Genomic DNA, 16780 nt, shown 5'->3' on the forward strand with positions numbered 1-16780 from the left:
AGAGCAGGCTGCTGAGCTGGTTAGATCGACTGCTGCCCATCACTGCCTGCTCCCCTTCTGTAGAGCATTATTCCATGATCATGGGGGTCTTCCTGACCTCTTTGTCCCATATAAAGGCCAAGCAGAGGCTCTATCGATCTGGACAGCCTGCTGAACGGGGCAAAGCAGCTGGTCGTCACCTTCATGGGCTTGCCGGTTTTGGGTGTCCTGTGTTAGTTGCCATTAGTTATTGAAGTCGCCCGGGCCATTACAACAAATTTAGCGGTTGTTCTTCCCACCCTGCCCCTCCAAATCTGATTCACGTGATACACTCCCACCTACTTTTTTCCTAAAGGCTTTGCGTCGCGCAACAAAAGCCCCGCCGCAGGGATAACCACAAAGGCCGGCAGCTCGGGCACAGCTGGAAGGGGCACATGGCTGGGGCTCGGTCGGCAGCTGCAGCCCCCGCAATGCACCTGCCCAGCGGGGAGAGAGCCCGTCTGGATAAACATGGACCTCTTGGGGGCCCGGATGCCCAGGAGCTGGATTCAGCAGGAATTGGGTCGCAAGGGCAAGAAGAGGGCAGCGGGGGTGGGTGTGCTGTGGCAGTCGGGAATGAGGGCAGAAGGGCCGCAGAGGCCTCTTGCGGGCAGAAAAGGGGTCGGGGCGGTGGGTGGGTGACAGCACCGACCTCACGGGGGACGTAAGGGAGGCGCCAGATGGCCTCGGGGGCTGCGAGGGACTGGGTACCGCGGTCCCGCAGCCGGGGCCGGGCGGGGAAGTGGCGGCTCGGGCACTGAGGGGAGAGGCGGCTTCTCCCGAGGGGAACGACAGGGAGCCCCAGGGCAGCCGCCACACCCTGGGCGCTTAGGCGGCCTCACGGGGCCAGGCGGGACCCAGGCCGGGCCGGGCAGGGGTCGAAGTGGCGGGTATAGGCCCGGCGGCCAGGAGAGAGAGATGAAAGGATGAAGGGATGGATGAGGGAATGAGGGAGGAGGGACGGAATCGCCATCCCTCGCGCCCGGCCGCTCGCCAGCCCCAGGTAGGGGCCGCTGATTGACAGCTGGCACCGCCCCCCGGCGCTCTCATTGGCCTCTCCCCACGCCGATCAGAGCTCAGCCCCGCCGGGACCTGCTTCCCATTGGCGGGATTCGCCCCGCCCCTCGCGCAGGAATCATAGTGGCGGTGAGGGGGCGGGGCCTGCGGCTGACGGGGCGGGGCGGCGGCGGCTTAGCCCGCGAAGGCGGCGGTGGCTGGAGCGCTGGAACGGCGGCGGCTGGAGCGGGATGGGACGGAACGCGGCGCCAGGTGGGTGTGGGGCTCTGCTCCGGCCCCTCGTAGCCACGGTGCTGGGAGGGCAAGAGGGCGGGCGGCCGCCCTCAGAGGGTCCTTTCTCCGCCTGCGAGGAGCGCGGAGGGGGAGCAGCCGCTTTTTAGCGGTCTCCAGCCCGTGGGGATAATCCCGGCGCTGCCCTGCGGGAGCCCCCTTTCTCCTCCCGGCCGCGGCGGGGGCGCCGGTGGGTCGCTCGGGAGCTGCTGGCTGTGCTCCGCTGGCCCGGGCTGAGCTGTCCGTCCTCGGGCCCTCTCGCCTCAGCTTTGTTCCGAGTCCTTCGCCGGCCTCGGCCCCTCGCCGGTCCCCGGAGCCGCGGGGCGCGTTCCCCTTCCCCCCGCGCTCTTGGGGGGAGGCTCCGGAGCCCTCCGTGCCTGGGGTCGGGGGCGGGCTCTCGAACTGTTCCCCGTGTTCCCCGCGGCGCTCCGTTCGGGCAGCGGGAACGCGGCGCCCATTCCCGGGAGCCGCCCGCCCGGGTGCTCTTTCCCCGCTCGTGTTCGCCCCCCGAGAGCGGCCCCCGCGGCACCGCCGAGGCTTTCTGATGTCCAGCGCTCTTCAGTTATTTAAGAAATAATCGTCTTTGGCTTTGAAGGGCGCTTGGAGTCCTTGACAGCTCAGGAACTTTTAAACCCTTCCCCGCCCCACCACGTTTGGGATTTTTTTTTTTTTTTTTTTTTTTTTTTTGTTAATTTTTTTTCCCCCTACTTGGCTCTTAAGTAAATGTGTCGCTGAGAAGAAGCCTGGAGTCTGAGTGAGTGCGGGCGTGTCAAGACAGGGATTTATATCATCTGCTTAATGTGTAACACTGACCTAAAAGCAGTTAAAAATGCTTTGTTTATTCTCTTTCTTTCTGATATAGTTCAGTATTCGCTGCAGATATCAGGAGAAGGGCTGATAGTTTTAGGTTGAGCAGTAATCTGTGAAGTAGGGCCAGTACTTGAGTGATTGGATACAGTTGTGAGATTCCTTGATAGAAAAGCACTTCAAAGCACAAATGGTGTAGTGTGCGTGAAGTTTGTGCAGGAATAGAAAAAAAGCTGTGCTTCTTTGTGCCTCTTTTGTAAACTGCAGCAAATGAGGAGACGGTATTCCTATTAGAGAAAGATGGGGCAAATTATGAAAGCGGCCTGGAACTTCAAGAAACTTTAAATCTGGGAATGGGAAGGTTGTTTTTTCTTGCCTATCATGCAAGACTGGCCTTCTTTTTAAAACTTAGGGAATCAAAAAATATTACATTTAGAGGAGACAGACTGTTGTTTTGACTTTGGCTGATACAGTATTTTCCATAAACTAATAGTGAGTGTACTTGAGCAGAGGAATGAAGTAATGGAATAAGGTTGCAGTTCTTATCCTCCAGTAGGCTGTCCCACACGACAGTGCTCTGTAGTTCAGATTCGAAGTTATGTGGCCTCTAATATATAGAGGCTGACACGATACAAAATAATTATGCTGCACTAGTGCTCAGGCTGGAAATCTGTGAAAGTTGCTGGTTACCGGGCTTGCAAACTTCAGTGATTGAAGATTAAACTCTGTGTTTGAGCCGTGGAACTGAGCTTTGTTGGTTGTTATGCTATAGCTTTTTGCCTTTTAAGTTCTCATCAGAAGAAAATATGCTAAGATGGAAGGACAGTTATCTGCCCACAGGCCCCAAGTCATTCTTAGTAAGAATTAGGATGTTTTATCTGTAGCTATTCATTTGAGACTAGGACCATACTATGTTTCCCTTAAGTGATGTGGAAACTTGATTTGTTTCCAGCTGAAATCTGGGGATGAGTTGTGCAAAGCAAACTTTTTCTGTCCCTTGCTGGAAGATTAGTTCTGTGTTTATATAGCTAGCGGCAGTATGAATGGAGTTATTAGGCAGTGAACACAGAAGTTTTGTTGTACATGAAATAATGTATAATTGAGCCAGTCCTCTTCTCGTTTTCCATGGCTGTTTTCCTCAAATAAAGAGAAAATAGAAAACATTTTTTATCAGATACTGAAACAATAGTCTTGATTATACTCCATAGTTACAGAAATTGAATAGTCTTTGTTAATCTTCCTATTTGTCCATGGAAGTATTAAAAATTACTTTACATACCAGAAATAGAATTGCTCGGGCTTTAAAAAGGTATTTTCATAGCGGGAGTAAGTTACTGTGGCTTCATGTTTGATTTATATGGTATAACACATGTGACATTTCATAGTTCATAACAGCATAAATTTGTTTTGTTTTTCAGTATATGTTTTATCTGTAAAACATGCCTCAAGGGATCATGATTTTAGGAGTAGCAGTATTAAGTCCTTGTACGTCAGCTACTCTTTAGTGTCCCTACTTTAGCTCAGGTTTATTTACTTTATTCTTCAGTGAGAAGGTACATGCCATTTACTTTTCTGAAACGAGAATAGCACTGTCTGTGGGCAGTATTGCTGTATGGAGGAAAGAGAAAGAAAAGCCGTCATCTGACAGATGATAGAGTGTTTTGAAGTGTCTTATACAGTGATGAGAAGGACAGGGTTTCTGGAAAGCTAACCAAACCAGAGCACATACTTTGGTGAAGAATTCCAGAAGAGCTGATGGTGACTGAGTGTTTCCATCACTGTATCAGTGTGACCTGGACATGAATTAGCTTTCATGCCTTTGCAAGTCTTTTATTTTTTTTTTTTAATTAAATTTCCTGCATGAACAGTCGCATATTAGTGTACTCTTTGTTCTTTTGAGCAGTCTTAGAGCACTGTCTTCCAGAGTTCTCTTGACTGCTTTCTGTGAGGAAGAAGCAAAAAATACTACTGCAGGTAATTTCAGTCTGCTCTTGCAGGCCTGTCTTTAGCTGATGTGTACTTAATGTTGTCTTGTAACTGCACTGGAATCTTGTATAATACAACTCTTCTTGGACTTTTCAGTTCGAATGGGATGTGTTATGACTTCCTGGTTCATGTGTGGCTCCAGTTAAAATTATTAGACAAGTTGTGGTCATTACTTTTGACTTGTTTTTATTTTATTTTTGCTTGCATAGGATCCTGAGCCACAGGCAGTGTATCACATGAATTACACTGCTGGTGTAAGTTACTGGCCAGGCTGTGTGTGCCCAGTGGGTTATGATACTAAGCTTTGTTAATTATCTCCATAGCAGAAGTACATTAGGATACAGTACTGATGGGGAGCAATTGGTCTTGTCAGGTTAATTTCTTAGTTCTCTAATCTTAATGGCATGCAGTATATGGAGATCATTGATAGGATCAGATTACAAATGTCTTCCAGTGTAGGCTATAACTGTACTGTGCCTTTGGAAGCTTCCCTGTGCAAGGAGTATGATGAATCGCAGGCTGTCACTGCTTATTCTCTTAAAAAGAAAGGTGGAGGTAGAGGGTGACTATTAACTTCTCCATATGGGAGACTGACATACAGAATACCTGTAATCTAAGAAAAATTAGCGTCTTGACCAAGAACTAAATTAAAGCATCTCGAGCTTAGCTCTGTAGCAGAGCTGCCGTAGCACTTACATTCTCTCCTGAGAACTTAGTCTGCCTGTAGAGGTAAAAATGACAATAATCTCAAGTTTCACTAGAATTCTTTGTTACAGTTTAACCAAATGTTTTCTTTCACATTTAACTATTATTTCGATCCAAGCCAACCTTTGATAAAAGTTGATTAAATGTTGCATTGGGTTATTTTCTTAATTGGTAAAGCACAGTTGTTTTTCACCCCTCTTTTGAACAAAATTCAAATAATTGAAATATTTTTAGCTACTGATGGATGTAATTTCTTCTACCACAAGAAGAATCAAAATGCTTGGGAAGAAATTAAGAAATTTGTACAAACAGCTGGAGATCAAAATGGCGGCCTTTGTGCTGATTTAAGCTGCAAACTTGGATCTTATCTTTGATTTCTTCATTTTTGGCAGGGGAGGTAGCTGGAGAATTATTTTGAAGGCTTCTAAGTATGGTAAATATTTATTGGATTTGCTGGGGTTTTTTTTTGTGTTGAGGATTTATAGGTGTCTGGAATTTCAACATGTTGTGAATTAGTTTTTCCTTTCACATATTGAAGTATTCTCCTGTTGAACTGATGGTGTTTTGTGCATCTAGAAATGACCCAGAATGTATGGGGATTTTTTTTTTCCTGGACCTCTCAATTCAGCAGAATTTTAGTTAATCCTTCAAGATTCTGGATCCCCTTCCTATCTAACAAATATAATCTCTATTCCAACAGAGATTTGGCAGCCAAATTCAGTGCTAGAGGAGAGCATGTGTTTCTACTGAGTGTAAAGCATAGTATGCCACATTTCTTGGGCATATTCACAGTGGCAAACTACTTTGCTCATAACAAGTAATAGTTGGAGAGCTTGTGTATGTAATGGGTGATGTATAATACATCAAAACATGTTAGTAGTATCCAGTGAACATTGGAATTGATTTCTTGATGTTGGATTTGAAATCTCGTGGTTGAAAAGGTCAGTATCAAATGATGCTGAGGAAAACCATTCATTTACTATGGACGTGGTGTTGTCGTAACAGAGCAACAGGCAGCTGTGGAGACTAATGTGCTAGAAGACAAGGCCTGCAAAGCTTGTTTTATTTTGAGACTTCAAACAGCCTTTGGAAACAGTACTTTGAGAAGTTCTTCTGCCTCATTACATGTGAATGGATAAATGAAGTTTGAACTTGCGAATTAGAAGGGGGGCTTTAGTGGCAATGTGGCTTTTTAGTTTGTTTTTCTGCAGCAGTTAGGTCTTGCTGATCAGTTTTCTATAGAATGTTGAAATTCTCTGGAACTTGTATCAGCACAGATTTACTGCAGAGTTATTTCCTGGGAAAGTAGTGTTTTTCTTTATAAAGCTTGGCTGCTGCTTTGAATGCTTAAACAGCTGCAAACATGGATAAGAATACATCACTTCAAGTGAAGCCTTTGATTTCATGCTGAATTTGAAGACACTCTTGTATCAATGTTTTTTGCACATGGAATATTGAAGTTTCTTCTCACCTCTGCATGCCAGCTTGAGCTGGAGTGGAGCTGCAGTTAAATATGTTAATCTTAAATCATATTTAAAGAGGATGTCTTGGTACAGTTATACTAGTGGTTTGGTTACAGTATCAGATTATTTAACTGAATAATAGGAGAAGTGTATTTGCATTGCTAGACAAGCAGATGTGCAAGCCATGTGCTTTCTATCCATTCTTCTTTTGGCAGAAAGAACCAGGAACTAGCATTTCAGCAGCTTCTCTTTTTTTTTTTCCCTAGATGGAGGAGATCTTGTCTCCTGTTCAGCCAGCTTGCTTCTCTTGAAGCTTTACCTTCCATTCTACAGGTCTTGTACATGGTCACTGTAGCAGTCAGCAAGCACTGCTCATGCTCTTGAAGACAATGCTGAAATTTCAGTTATCCTTTGATTCAGGGTGGGTAGCTCCACAAAAGCACATAGTGAACATTAGGAGCTCCACCTAGTTATAGCTCAAGCTATTCATGCTGTAAAGACAGACCTTCATGTCTAGTTGCTGAATTTCTGTACTGGATTTGCACTGGTAATGACAAGAGAATCTTCCATGATGGTGGACTAATAAGTGGTAAAGTTTATAGCCTTAAGGATTTTTATCATCCTGAAATAGCTGCATCTGAAATACTAATGTAACATCATTGGGATTCTAATTTTTTTCTAGATTATGTGCCGTCTTACTGGAGAAGGTGTGTGCTTTGAGAAGTGTTGTTCTGGTTGCTGTGCTAACAATTCTGAGAGCCTTGGATCTGCAGCTTGCTGCCATGCTTGGTCACACAGCTGGCTGAAGCACTGTCTGACTAGTTGGCTTGGTGCTGGAGCGGGTTTAGCAATCTTCTGTAATTTCTCTGTCTTGGAGAGTGATGGCAAGGTTCTGCTCAATGGGATTTGGAATTCTGTTTGCAAAAACTGGGGAGAGGGAGATGATACTCCACAGTTGGGGAAAATTTCAGAACTTCTGTTGTCTTAGCTGCTTGGACTGGACTAAATATTTTACATTATTTAGTAAATGGTCCATTACTATTTCCGTGCATTATTAATGAAGGACAGAGTCAAATATTGTAGCAGACTGAACCCTCATCTTAAACCTCTGGCTTTCTGAAATGTACAGAAATAAATCTTATATAGTATATAGTCCAATCTGCATGTTTCTGTTAACCATTTTGTCCCTTAATCTGAAACTATTGAGGCAGCAGTGAAATAACCACCTTTACTGGATATGTGGAATGTATTACTGCTGCCTGTGACAATGACTGCTGAAACCCCAAATTCGTTGCCTTCTCTCCCCGTTTCATGCTTTAAAATGAAGCTGTTAAATGCTTTGTGTGCCACTTCCTCATTTGCATTTTCTGTTCCACTTCCTCTTGCTGCAAACTCTCGCTGATGCATTTTTTCTGAGGTCTTTTACTTCCCTTCGAAAGTCGCTCCTACATCCTAGTATTCCCCATAAAAAAAGACAAACATTATGATGAACTTCTGCTTTGTGTCATTTCTAGTAAAACCCACTGATGCCTTATTTTTAGAGAGTGAAATACTTGGAGATGTAAAAAAACCAAACCCCAGCAAAAACCACAACAAAAACCCTTCCCAGTTGCCACGTGCATCCCCAAAGAAATATAAAATGGAGGGAAGTAGATGCAAGACATGAAGTGTAAATCCTTGCCAAATGTAAATCCTTTTTCCCTTAGCTGAGTGAACTGCTTACTATCAAATTTCTTTAAGCCACAGAATGTTGGTTTTGGCAGGAACATCAGAAAGAGTTTTCTTTCTTTTAAACAGTTGTTGTTTGGAAAACAAGCATATGTTTGGCATCATTGTAGACTTCTAAAAGAGGAAAAAGTGATTTTATTTTCAAAACATATAGTAGAACTGTATTTTCAGCAGAATCAAATGTTAAATGCTTCTGGAAGCTTAAATATAATAGTATGTCCATACAGTTGGTTGTCAAGGTTGAAACAACAAGCACAGTTAGCCCCGAAGCTGCTAAATGCTAATCCAAGCTTGGCAAGTATTTTTCTCAGTCAAGTGAGCTGAGGAAGTTAGAGAAGCACATAGGCAGCCTGTAATAATCAAGTTTGCTTTTTAAAGCAAACTTAAATGTTGAGGTTCAGTTATAAAGAATGCAGACTTATTTTATACTTTTGTTAATGGTGATGTTAACTGTAAGATCCATGACTGTGAATCTGTAGTTTGAGTATCCTCACTATTATTCATCTTGGTGGAATTATTGCTGTTAATGCTTTTGAATATGAAGCATTAGAAAGTATACTGAATTAGGTTTTGTGAACCTAAGGGATGACAGTCTAAATAGTGAAGAGCATTGATTTGTTGGTCAAAGAAAGATAACTTTCTTCATGCCTCATGACAGGACAATAAACGCAGCATAGAGCAGTCTGGGTTACTCAAAAAGTTTGTGTAGGCTCATTCAGTTATAGGGGTAGGCTAAGAAATGAGAAAAATGACGTGTTTTAGCACTGGGTGGGAAACATCATGGAGATTGAACTGTTAGGGTTAAAGTATGGGTGTTGAATCTAGAGGAATAAAACCAGTGAATTTAACTGAGGGTTACTGAGAGTTGTTATAATCTCTTTGAGATGTTTAACCTGATATTTTAGAGCTTAAATATAGAGGAGACCTTCAAACAAAAGCTTGTCTGAGATGCAAAGCTTGAAGGACAAGTGTTCTTTTGTCAGAAGTGTATTTTTGGGGCTTCTAAATCCACTTTGAACAAAATACTAAAATAAATGTAACTGTAGGAAGATAAGACTGTAGAAATAATTGAATTCCACTGTGGATTAGTTAATTTGCATTATATTAGTAGTGTTCTCTGAAAAATGCTTTCCATACTTTTTTTGCTCATTTCTGCAGGTGTATAATGAAGTGTTCATCCTCTTTTCTTGTTCAAAGCATATAGGACTTGATGATTTAAATCAGATTCTTATTGGGTATTAAAAGAAGAACAAACTTGGCCAAAGTGGGAACCTTAAGCAGTATGGTTTTTTTTGTATGCTGGAAACAACTTTTGGTGATTCTGCATATAAGGGAACGTCTCCTATGGCACAGCTGGCCCATAAGAAGTAGTTTTGTTGCAGAACAGACTTATTTACATGTGAACTTGGTAATAGGCTACTCCTAAATAAATGCCTTTCTCAAGGGCAGAATATCTTTATGCTATTGTTATACTTGAAAATGAGGTAGTTGTGAAAACATTGGATCTTGAAAGTGTTGGGGGCACTTACCTCTTAAAAAAAAAAGTGTGATTCCCATGATAATCTGCAGCAAGGTTTTCTAAAATAACAAAGCCAGTATTCATCTGCACTGTGCAGAAGGAAACACTATATCATTTGGGATCAGATGATAGTTTTAAGTGGTACTTAATAAAGGAGGCTTTGAAAAAAAAAAACCAGCAAACCCCAAACATCAACAAAAACCTCCAAATAAACAAGGTTCCATGTCTCCTTGGATGATCTGTTTTAGTTCATTGTAGTTGATGCAGAATTTGCCAGAGGTTTCATAACCTGTAATAACATGAATAGTCAGCTCAAATGATTGTGGTGCTCACACCTCCTCAGCAGTTGTTGGTCATAGAGGTCGTGTCTGAAGAGCTACATGAGCACCGAGGTCAGGTGTGGTAGAAGAGAAAAGGCATCAAGTTCTGCCTCTGCTGTGGCTCTACTTGCAGCCTTCCACCCATCTGCAGTGCATGTGCTGGTGCTCTTTGAACAAGAGCTTAATGCACAGCATATCAGTAGTTTTAATTGAGCTTCCCTGTTTAGCTGTATTTTATTCCTCTACTGCTCTCTGGCCAGCACCAAGCAGCTGTTAAATAAAGAGGGAAAAAGGAAGCCATGTGTCACAGCTGTGCAGCTCTGGTCCTGCCCTCTGGGAAGTGGAGTTGTTACTCTTCAAAGCATTGTGTGGTTTCTGCATTTTATATGGAGGTGGGAAGAGGTGGATTTGAAGCTGTGCTGGGTTTCCTGCTGTTTTTTCTCTCTTCCCATCCCAGAATGAAGTGGTCAGAAATATCCAGAATATCATTGCTTCCATTTTTGAATGTAAGCCACACATTGCTGTGGAGCTGTCAGCTGCTGCCTGGGCAGGCATGGCATTGCCCTGGGACATGGCATCCCTTCTTTCCTGTGGCACATCCTCTGCCTCCACTCCTGCCTACATAGGGTTAAACAGAATAGCTGCTCTTCAAATGAAAAAAAATTCTTGCATGTTTATTGGCAGCCCATGTCTTTCAGCGACCAGTTGCCACATTAAATGTTTATTTTTTTTTCCCAAAAGTCAAGATATTTTGCATCTTACATGATGTAAATCTGTATTTAATTTTTGGAAATCTAAATTATTTATAGTTTTCAAAATGTTAATAGAGGAAGGCAAAATTGAAATGGGTATTTTCTGTTTGTTGGAAGACTGAGGGAGGCAGGCAGACAAGAAACCAATCCAGAACAGGATAATTTACCAGCAATCACATTATTATGGAGACATCTGAGATGTATATATTGTATGTATTAAGTAATTTAGGTTTTCTTTGTGGTCACATCATATCTTAGTTATTGTTTCTAAATCTCTTAATGGAAGTTACTTTGTAAGATGCTGCATTTGTGGCAGTTGACTGCCTCTGCTTCCTCCCCCCAGTAGAAAATACTAAACATGGCTGTAAATGTCATAGTGAAGTAATCTGAAGGATAAGATTTATTGAATTTATGGGAATATGTAGAGAGAACAGGTAAAATTAGTCTCTTTAATTAGTATCAACTGTGTGGTGTTGAATCTGTTGGTAAGACAGTAGGTGACCTGGATGGGTTATGTGATTAGGATAATCAAGTTGATATTTTTCATCACCCATATTTTAAAAAAAAGTATTTAAAAATTCCTTTTTATGAAAACAGGTCTTAATTAAAACCATAAAAATCCCACGGTAACAGCAGGCATGATTGTTTTAAGCCACTTCAGCCTTCTTTTCAAAAGAAAAAGTGGACTTTATTTCACATACTTCTGGATTTCTGGTGATTTGTTTGATCTTCCTAAACTGCTAAGCTCCTCTACATTGAGTGAGATTTGAGGTCACAGATCCATGCAAAACTGCTTTAGTTTAACTGGCTTATAAATAAAAATGTTTATAACAAAAAAGACCCAGAAGAAACAAACAAAACTGTCTGCTGCATCTGGCCCTTTAAAAACAGAAGGAGGGAGGGAAAAAACCCTAGAGAAACTGGGATAGACCTGAACCATGTAGCTAATGCTAAAGTATGCTAGTCTCTTTCAAGAACAGCTTTCCAGCTGGGATGAAATAAGGAATAATTCAATACATAAATTTCACCTGTTTAAAAGCTTTCATTTCTGTCCCTCCCTTCTCACCCACCTTATTTCTTTACTTAAGAGTGTCCAAGCCCATAGGTCAGCTGTAAGGAGTCATTAACTCGAATTGAATCGAGTTTTAATTTTATAAATGGTGGCTCTTTAATGATTACTCTGAATGAAACCTCTGTCTGTTTGAAAACAATTTATATGGTTTTTGAGACTTTAAAACTGGGGGGAAGCCCCACACATTTCACAAATACCTTCATAGCGATAAAACATACTGGTTTTATGTATATAGAGAGATCTGTATCTGTGTACACAAGGCTTTATAAATGAAATAACTACAGCATTAGCTGTAGTTATTTCATGCACACATGAGTATGTGCATATGAGAGAGCTGTTTGTAAGAACAGAGTGTTTCAGTTGGAAGGCACCTACAGCCATTGTCTAGTCCAGCTGCCTGACTGCTTCAGGGCTGACCAAAAGTTAAAGCATGTCCTTAGGGATATTGTCCAAATGCCTCTTAAACACTGTCAGGGGTTGAGGCATCAACCACCTCTCTAGAAAGTCTCTTTGAGTGAGTGACCCCTCCCTTGGTGATGAAACAATTCCTACTGTCCAGCCTGAACCTCCCCTGGAACAGCTTTGAACCATTCCCATGCATCCTGTCACTGGATCCCAAGAAGCAGGGCTCAATAGTTCTCTTTTCACATCCCTTGGGAAGCTGTGGAGAGCAGTAAGGTGACCACTCAGCCTCTCTTTGTCCAAACTAGACAAACTCCAAGTCCTCAGCCATTCATTACAGGACTTTTCCTCACAAGCCTTCTCCAACTTTGTTGAGCCTCTCTAGACACATTCAAGCACCTTCACAGCCTTTGTAAATTGTGCAACTGAGAACAGTAGACAGTCCTTGAGGTGAGGCTACTGCAACACTGAATGCAGCAGGACAATCTCTTCTTTTGCCTGGCTGGTGATGCTGTTTGATGCATCCTGGGATGGGGTTTGCCCTCTTGTCTGCCAGGACTCACTGCTGACTCAGACTGAGCTTCTGCTCACCATGTACTCCAGATCCCTGTCTCTCCCAGTTTATACTTGTGTCTGACATTACTTTGTCCCAGGTGCACAATCTGGCATTTGGACTTGTTAAATTTCATGCTATAAATCATAGCCCAGTGTTCCAATCTGTGTGGATCCCGCTCCACAAAGCTCCCTGTTTCTCATGAAAGCCAAAACACCTCCCAGTTTGGTATCACCAGCAAACTCAGTAATGGTGCACTGCACTCCTGCATCCAGAGTTCATTGGGAAGTACAGGAACAGGACTGGCCCTGGAACTGACCCCTGAGGAGCACTGCTGGGGACCAGTCACCAGCTGGATGTGGCCCCCTTCACTTTACAACCCTCTGAGCTCTGCCCTTCAGCCAGTCCTTCACCCAGCACACCACTGAACCTACTTGTCCTGCAGCTGGACAACTTGTCCAGAAGGATGCTGTGACAGTATCAAAAGCTTTCCTAAAAATCCAGGAAAAGGCATCTACTGCCTTCCCTTTGTTAGATCTGTGACTTTATCAGAAAAGGTTACCAAATTAGCTTATTAGTTATGACTTTCCTTTTGTGAGCCCATATTGACTGTGCCTGATAATTGCATTATTCTTTAAATGCCTTTCAGTATTACCCAGTATAATCTTTTGTTCCATAATTTTTCCAAGAGCTGAGGCTACATTAATAGGTCTGTAGTTTCTTGGATCTTCCTTCATGCCTTCCTTGTAAATTGGAGTAAAACTAGATCCGGATCAGCAGGGACCTCTCTCGACTCTGAAGACTTTTGGTAGATGATGGACAGGGGTGCTGCTGAAGCGTCCACTGGTTCCTTCAGAACTCTGGGATGAATCCCATCATTCCCCATGGAATTGAAAATATTCAATTGATTCAAAATATTCAGCTGATCCCTTCAAAATTTCATTGTCCATAAATGGAAACTCAGTGTTCCCACACTCATGGTCTTCCATCTTGGGAGTGGGCAGCCCCAAGTTGATCAGTATTGTGACTGGAGCAACCTGACCAGCAGGTTGAGGGAGGTGATTTTCAACTTCTGCTGCACTCTTGTGAGATCCCACCTGCAGAGCTGCATCCAGCTCTGAGGCCCAACCTAAGAAGGATGTGTTGGAGCAAGTCCAGTAGAAGGCCGTGAAACTAATCAGAGGGCTGTACCACATCTCCTGTGAACACAGGCTCAGAGAGCTGGGGCTGTTCAGCCTGGGGAGGAGAAGGCTTTTTGTGACAGGACAAGAGGTAATGGCTTTATCCTGAAGGAGAGTAGATAAGAAGAAGTTCTTTACTCAGAGGGTGGTAAGGCACTGGAACAAGTTGCCCAGAGGTTTTGTGGATTCCCCATCCCTGGAAGTATTCAAGGTCAGGTGGCTCTGAGCAGCCTGGGATAGTGGAAGGTGTCTCTGCCCCTGGCACAGGGTTTGGAACCAGATGATCATTAAAGTCACTTCCAACCTAAGCCATTCTGTAATGGAGAAAAACCACTGACGGCCATTGTTTTTAATTCACCACTAGCAGTCACTTAATCATCTCCCACAAGTCCAATGTTTTGTTTTAGACCTCTTGCTATTTATATACTTTAAAAAGCCATTTTAAGGGATATTAAAGCAGTTCCCAATGGAAGCAAGCTTCATATCTCAGTTGTGTTTTTTTAACAAAGGATGTGGCCTCTTAGGAGGATGTAATAACAGGGAAGGTGAATTTTTTTCCATATATCTACCCAGCTCTAGATCATAAAGCATTATTCTGTCTGCTAGGGTGAAGGATGTGCCTTCTGTTCTCCAAACATTAAATCCGAGTGCTCTTATGTTTTTTCATTTCTCTTTCACCACCAAGCTGTGGGGAAATTAGCCATGGAGTGATGTGAGTTGTTGCTTTCAGCTAGATCCAGATGTAAAAATATGTCTTGGCCCTGAATGGGGTGTGCTAGAGAGGGCAGCTGCTTGCTTGATCCAGGCTGTGACCATCTGCATAATTCTGATTCCATGGATTTGAAGCTGGCTGTCAGCTACAGCAGTGCTGAGTTGTTTAGTAGGACCTTGGTGCTGCCTCCTTCCCTGTTGCACTTCTTTATTGGTGTGGTGTTTTTTCTTCTTTTTAAAAACCACATCAGTTCTGTTTAATTTCTCTTTCTTTCCTGGACATTCTGAAACCTACTAGATTTCATTTCTCAATCTTGAGGTGTCTCATTTGTGGTTTGTGTGTGTGTATATATAGTTTTTTTGGCTAATGCTTTTCAGCTGGGTACTGTGGCCTGTGCTGATTCATGCTTCTCTTACTCTGCCACTTCTCTCTAACATAGTGAAACTGTAGAGTACAACATGCATGACCCTCTACAATTTCTGGAAATGTGTGAGTGAAGAAAATATTAAGTTTTGTGCAGCACAAGGTGAAATCTGTTATTTGATTTGAATGTTGGCTGTTTATGACCTGACAATATTTTTTGATTGATTTTTGTCACCAAATTCAGGTGCTTTAATGAAACATTTAACTTGAAAGTCACATCACCTAGCCTTGGACTAATCCCCTTAATGAACCTACAGGTTTTCTGTCTGGAGTACTTACACAAAGCATATGTCTAGATATTCATGCTTTTTAGCAGTGCCTGCTAACAACAAGAAGTGAGTTTGAATGCTCCAGAAAGTGCAATTTAAGGGACTTTTCTATTTCAAGAAACATATTCTTAAATATTAGTAATTGAAAAACTGTGCTATGTAGTGCAGGGTGGGTAACAACTGAAATCAGAGATAGTGTCTGCTGAGGATGAGCCACTTTTAGTGTTGTTACATGAAAGTAGGGATCCACTTGAGTAAAGGCATTGGCATTCCTTTTGTGAAGCATTAGGGAGATGTCTCTATAGGTTAGGAGTGGAGCTAGGAGGGAGCTCTTTGCTCTTCTGTAAAGATGTATACTCTGACCTTCTGGAAAAGAGTGCAGGGCTGTATTGGGAGACGGAGCAGGCTGATTGATAGTACAGAAAACTTGTACTGTGGTATTAGGGTTGTTATCTGTGAAGAATTTAGGGATGGTGAATGCTGCCAGCAAACCTTTTCAAGTGTTTGAAAACATTTTGATATTGATATCCCAAATGAAATCTGTTCCTTTTCAGAGGTTTTGGCCTTTTGTCTTTCCTGGTGATGGAAGAAGTCTCTCTTTTTGGAACAAAGACAAGAGAGCTACTTCCTGTCTCTTGTGATTGGTACTAGTCATTTGTGGTTTAATCTTTGTTTGGCTTCATTTGCAGTGAAGAGTCAGTGCTGACCATAGAAGAGAGTGTAGTCCTGGGCAGGCCTCTTGTTGAGACACCAAAGAAATTATAGAGGTGGGGATGGTCCTGTTTCTTACCAGTGAAGAACATCTGACAAGCCACTGCTGTTACTGGCTGGCTTTGTAGGCTTGAAGGGCTAGCTTTTGTAGATTGCAGAATCTCTGAAGGTCAAGTGTTTAACCTCAGATAAATTCCACAGGATGTTTAGGATTTTGCAAGCCTGCTGTTTAGATGGGTTTCCTCTGTCCAGTACTGAAGGACTGCTATACTCAGTCAAGTAGTGAATATTTGTACCATAATCCAGCAAGTGAAATGGAATAAAAGAGACACCAGGAACACAGGTTGGATTTTTTTATTTTATCTGCCTGTGCTCTGAAGAAAAATTTCCAGAACTTGAACTTGTTTGTTCCTTGGAAGGAATTGGTGGCAAAGGACACACTGGGTGTGGTGACTAAGTCTGACTGTCAGAGTGGTTTTCAAGAAGATGAAGAGTGGGAAAGTATCCCTTGAGGGCTTGTCAAAGGTTGTTCTCTACGCAGTTTGCTCTCTGCACTCCAAGTACAGTGTTTACCCCAAGTAACTTTGCATTTCTGGATGCTGCAGAGGCTCATGGATTAGATAACAGTAAGTGAATCTTTAATTAAAGACCACCTGGAAAACATGAGGTGCCATGTCTTTATGCTGCTTCTGTTCTGTGCTCTAATTTAAGACTGGGATATGGAACAATCTAGTTTAGAGATTTAAAGATAGTCTAATTTAAAGAGAATAAACTTTTGAGTTGTCTTGATCAATCTTATGAAAGCTGCTTAAGATGTGCTCTTGAGAGGCCCCTCAGTTTTAAGTAACTGATTGTATGGCTCTATTACAGAA

At 42.7% G+C, this 16780-nt stretch overlaps 1 protein-coding gene across 3 annotated transcripts in view; it reads left to right on the top strand.

Annotated features, from left to right (window-relative positions):
• Positions 1-1183: 1183 nt before the first annotated feature.
• WASF3 (WASP family member 3) overlaps positions 1184-16780 on the top strand; it is a 64918-nt gene continuing 49321 nt past the window's right edge. For all 3 annotated transcript variants that reach the window (XM_050979386.1, XM_030235032.2, XM_030235033.2), the window contains exon 1: positions 1184-1287. The gene's annotated coding sequence lies outside the window, so the exon portion shown is untranslated. The remainder of the gene's footprint in view (positions 1288-16780) is intronic.

This window comes from Serinus canaria, chromosome 1 (assembly GCF_022539315.1).
Source record: "Serinus canaria isolate serCan28SL12 chromosome 1, serCan2020, whole genome shotgun sequence".
Lineage (NCBI taxonomy): Eukaryota > Metazoa > Chordata > Aves > Passeriformes > Fringillidae > Serinus > Serinus canaria.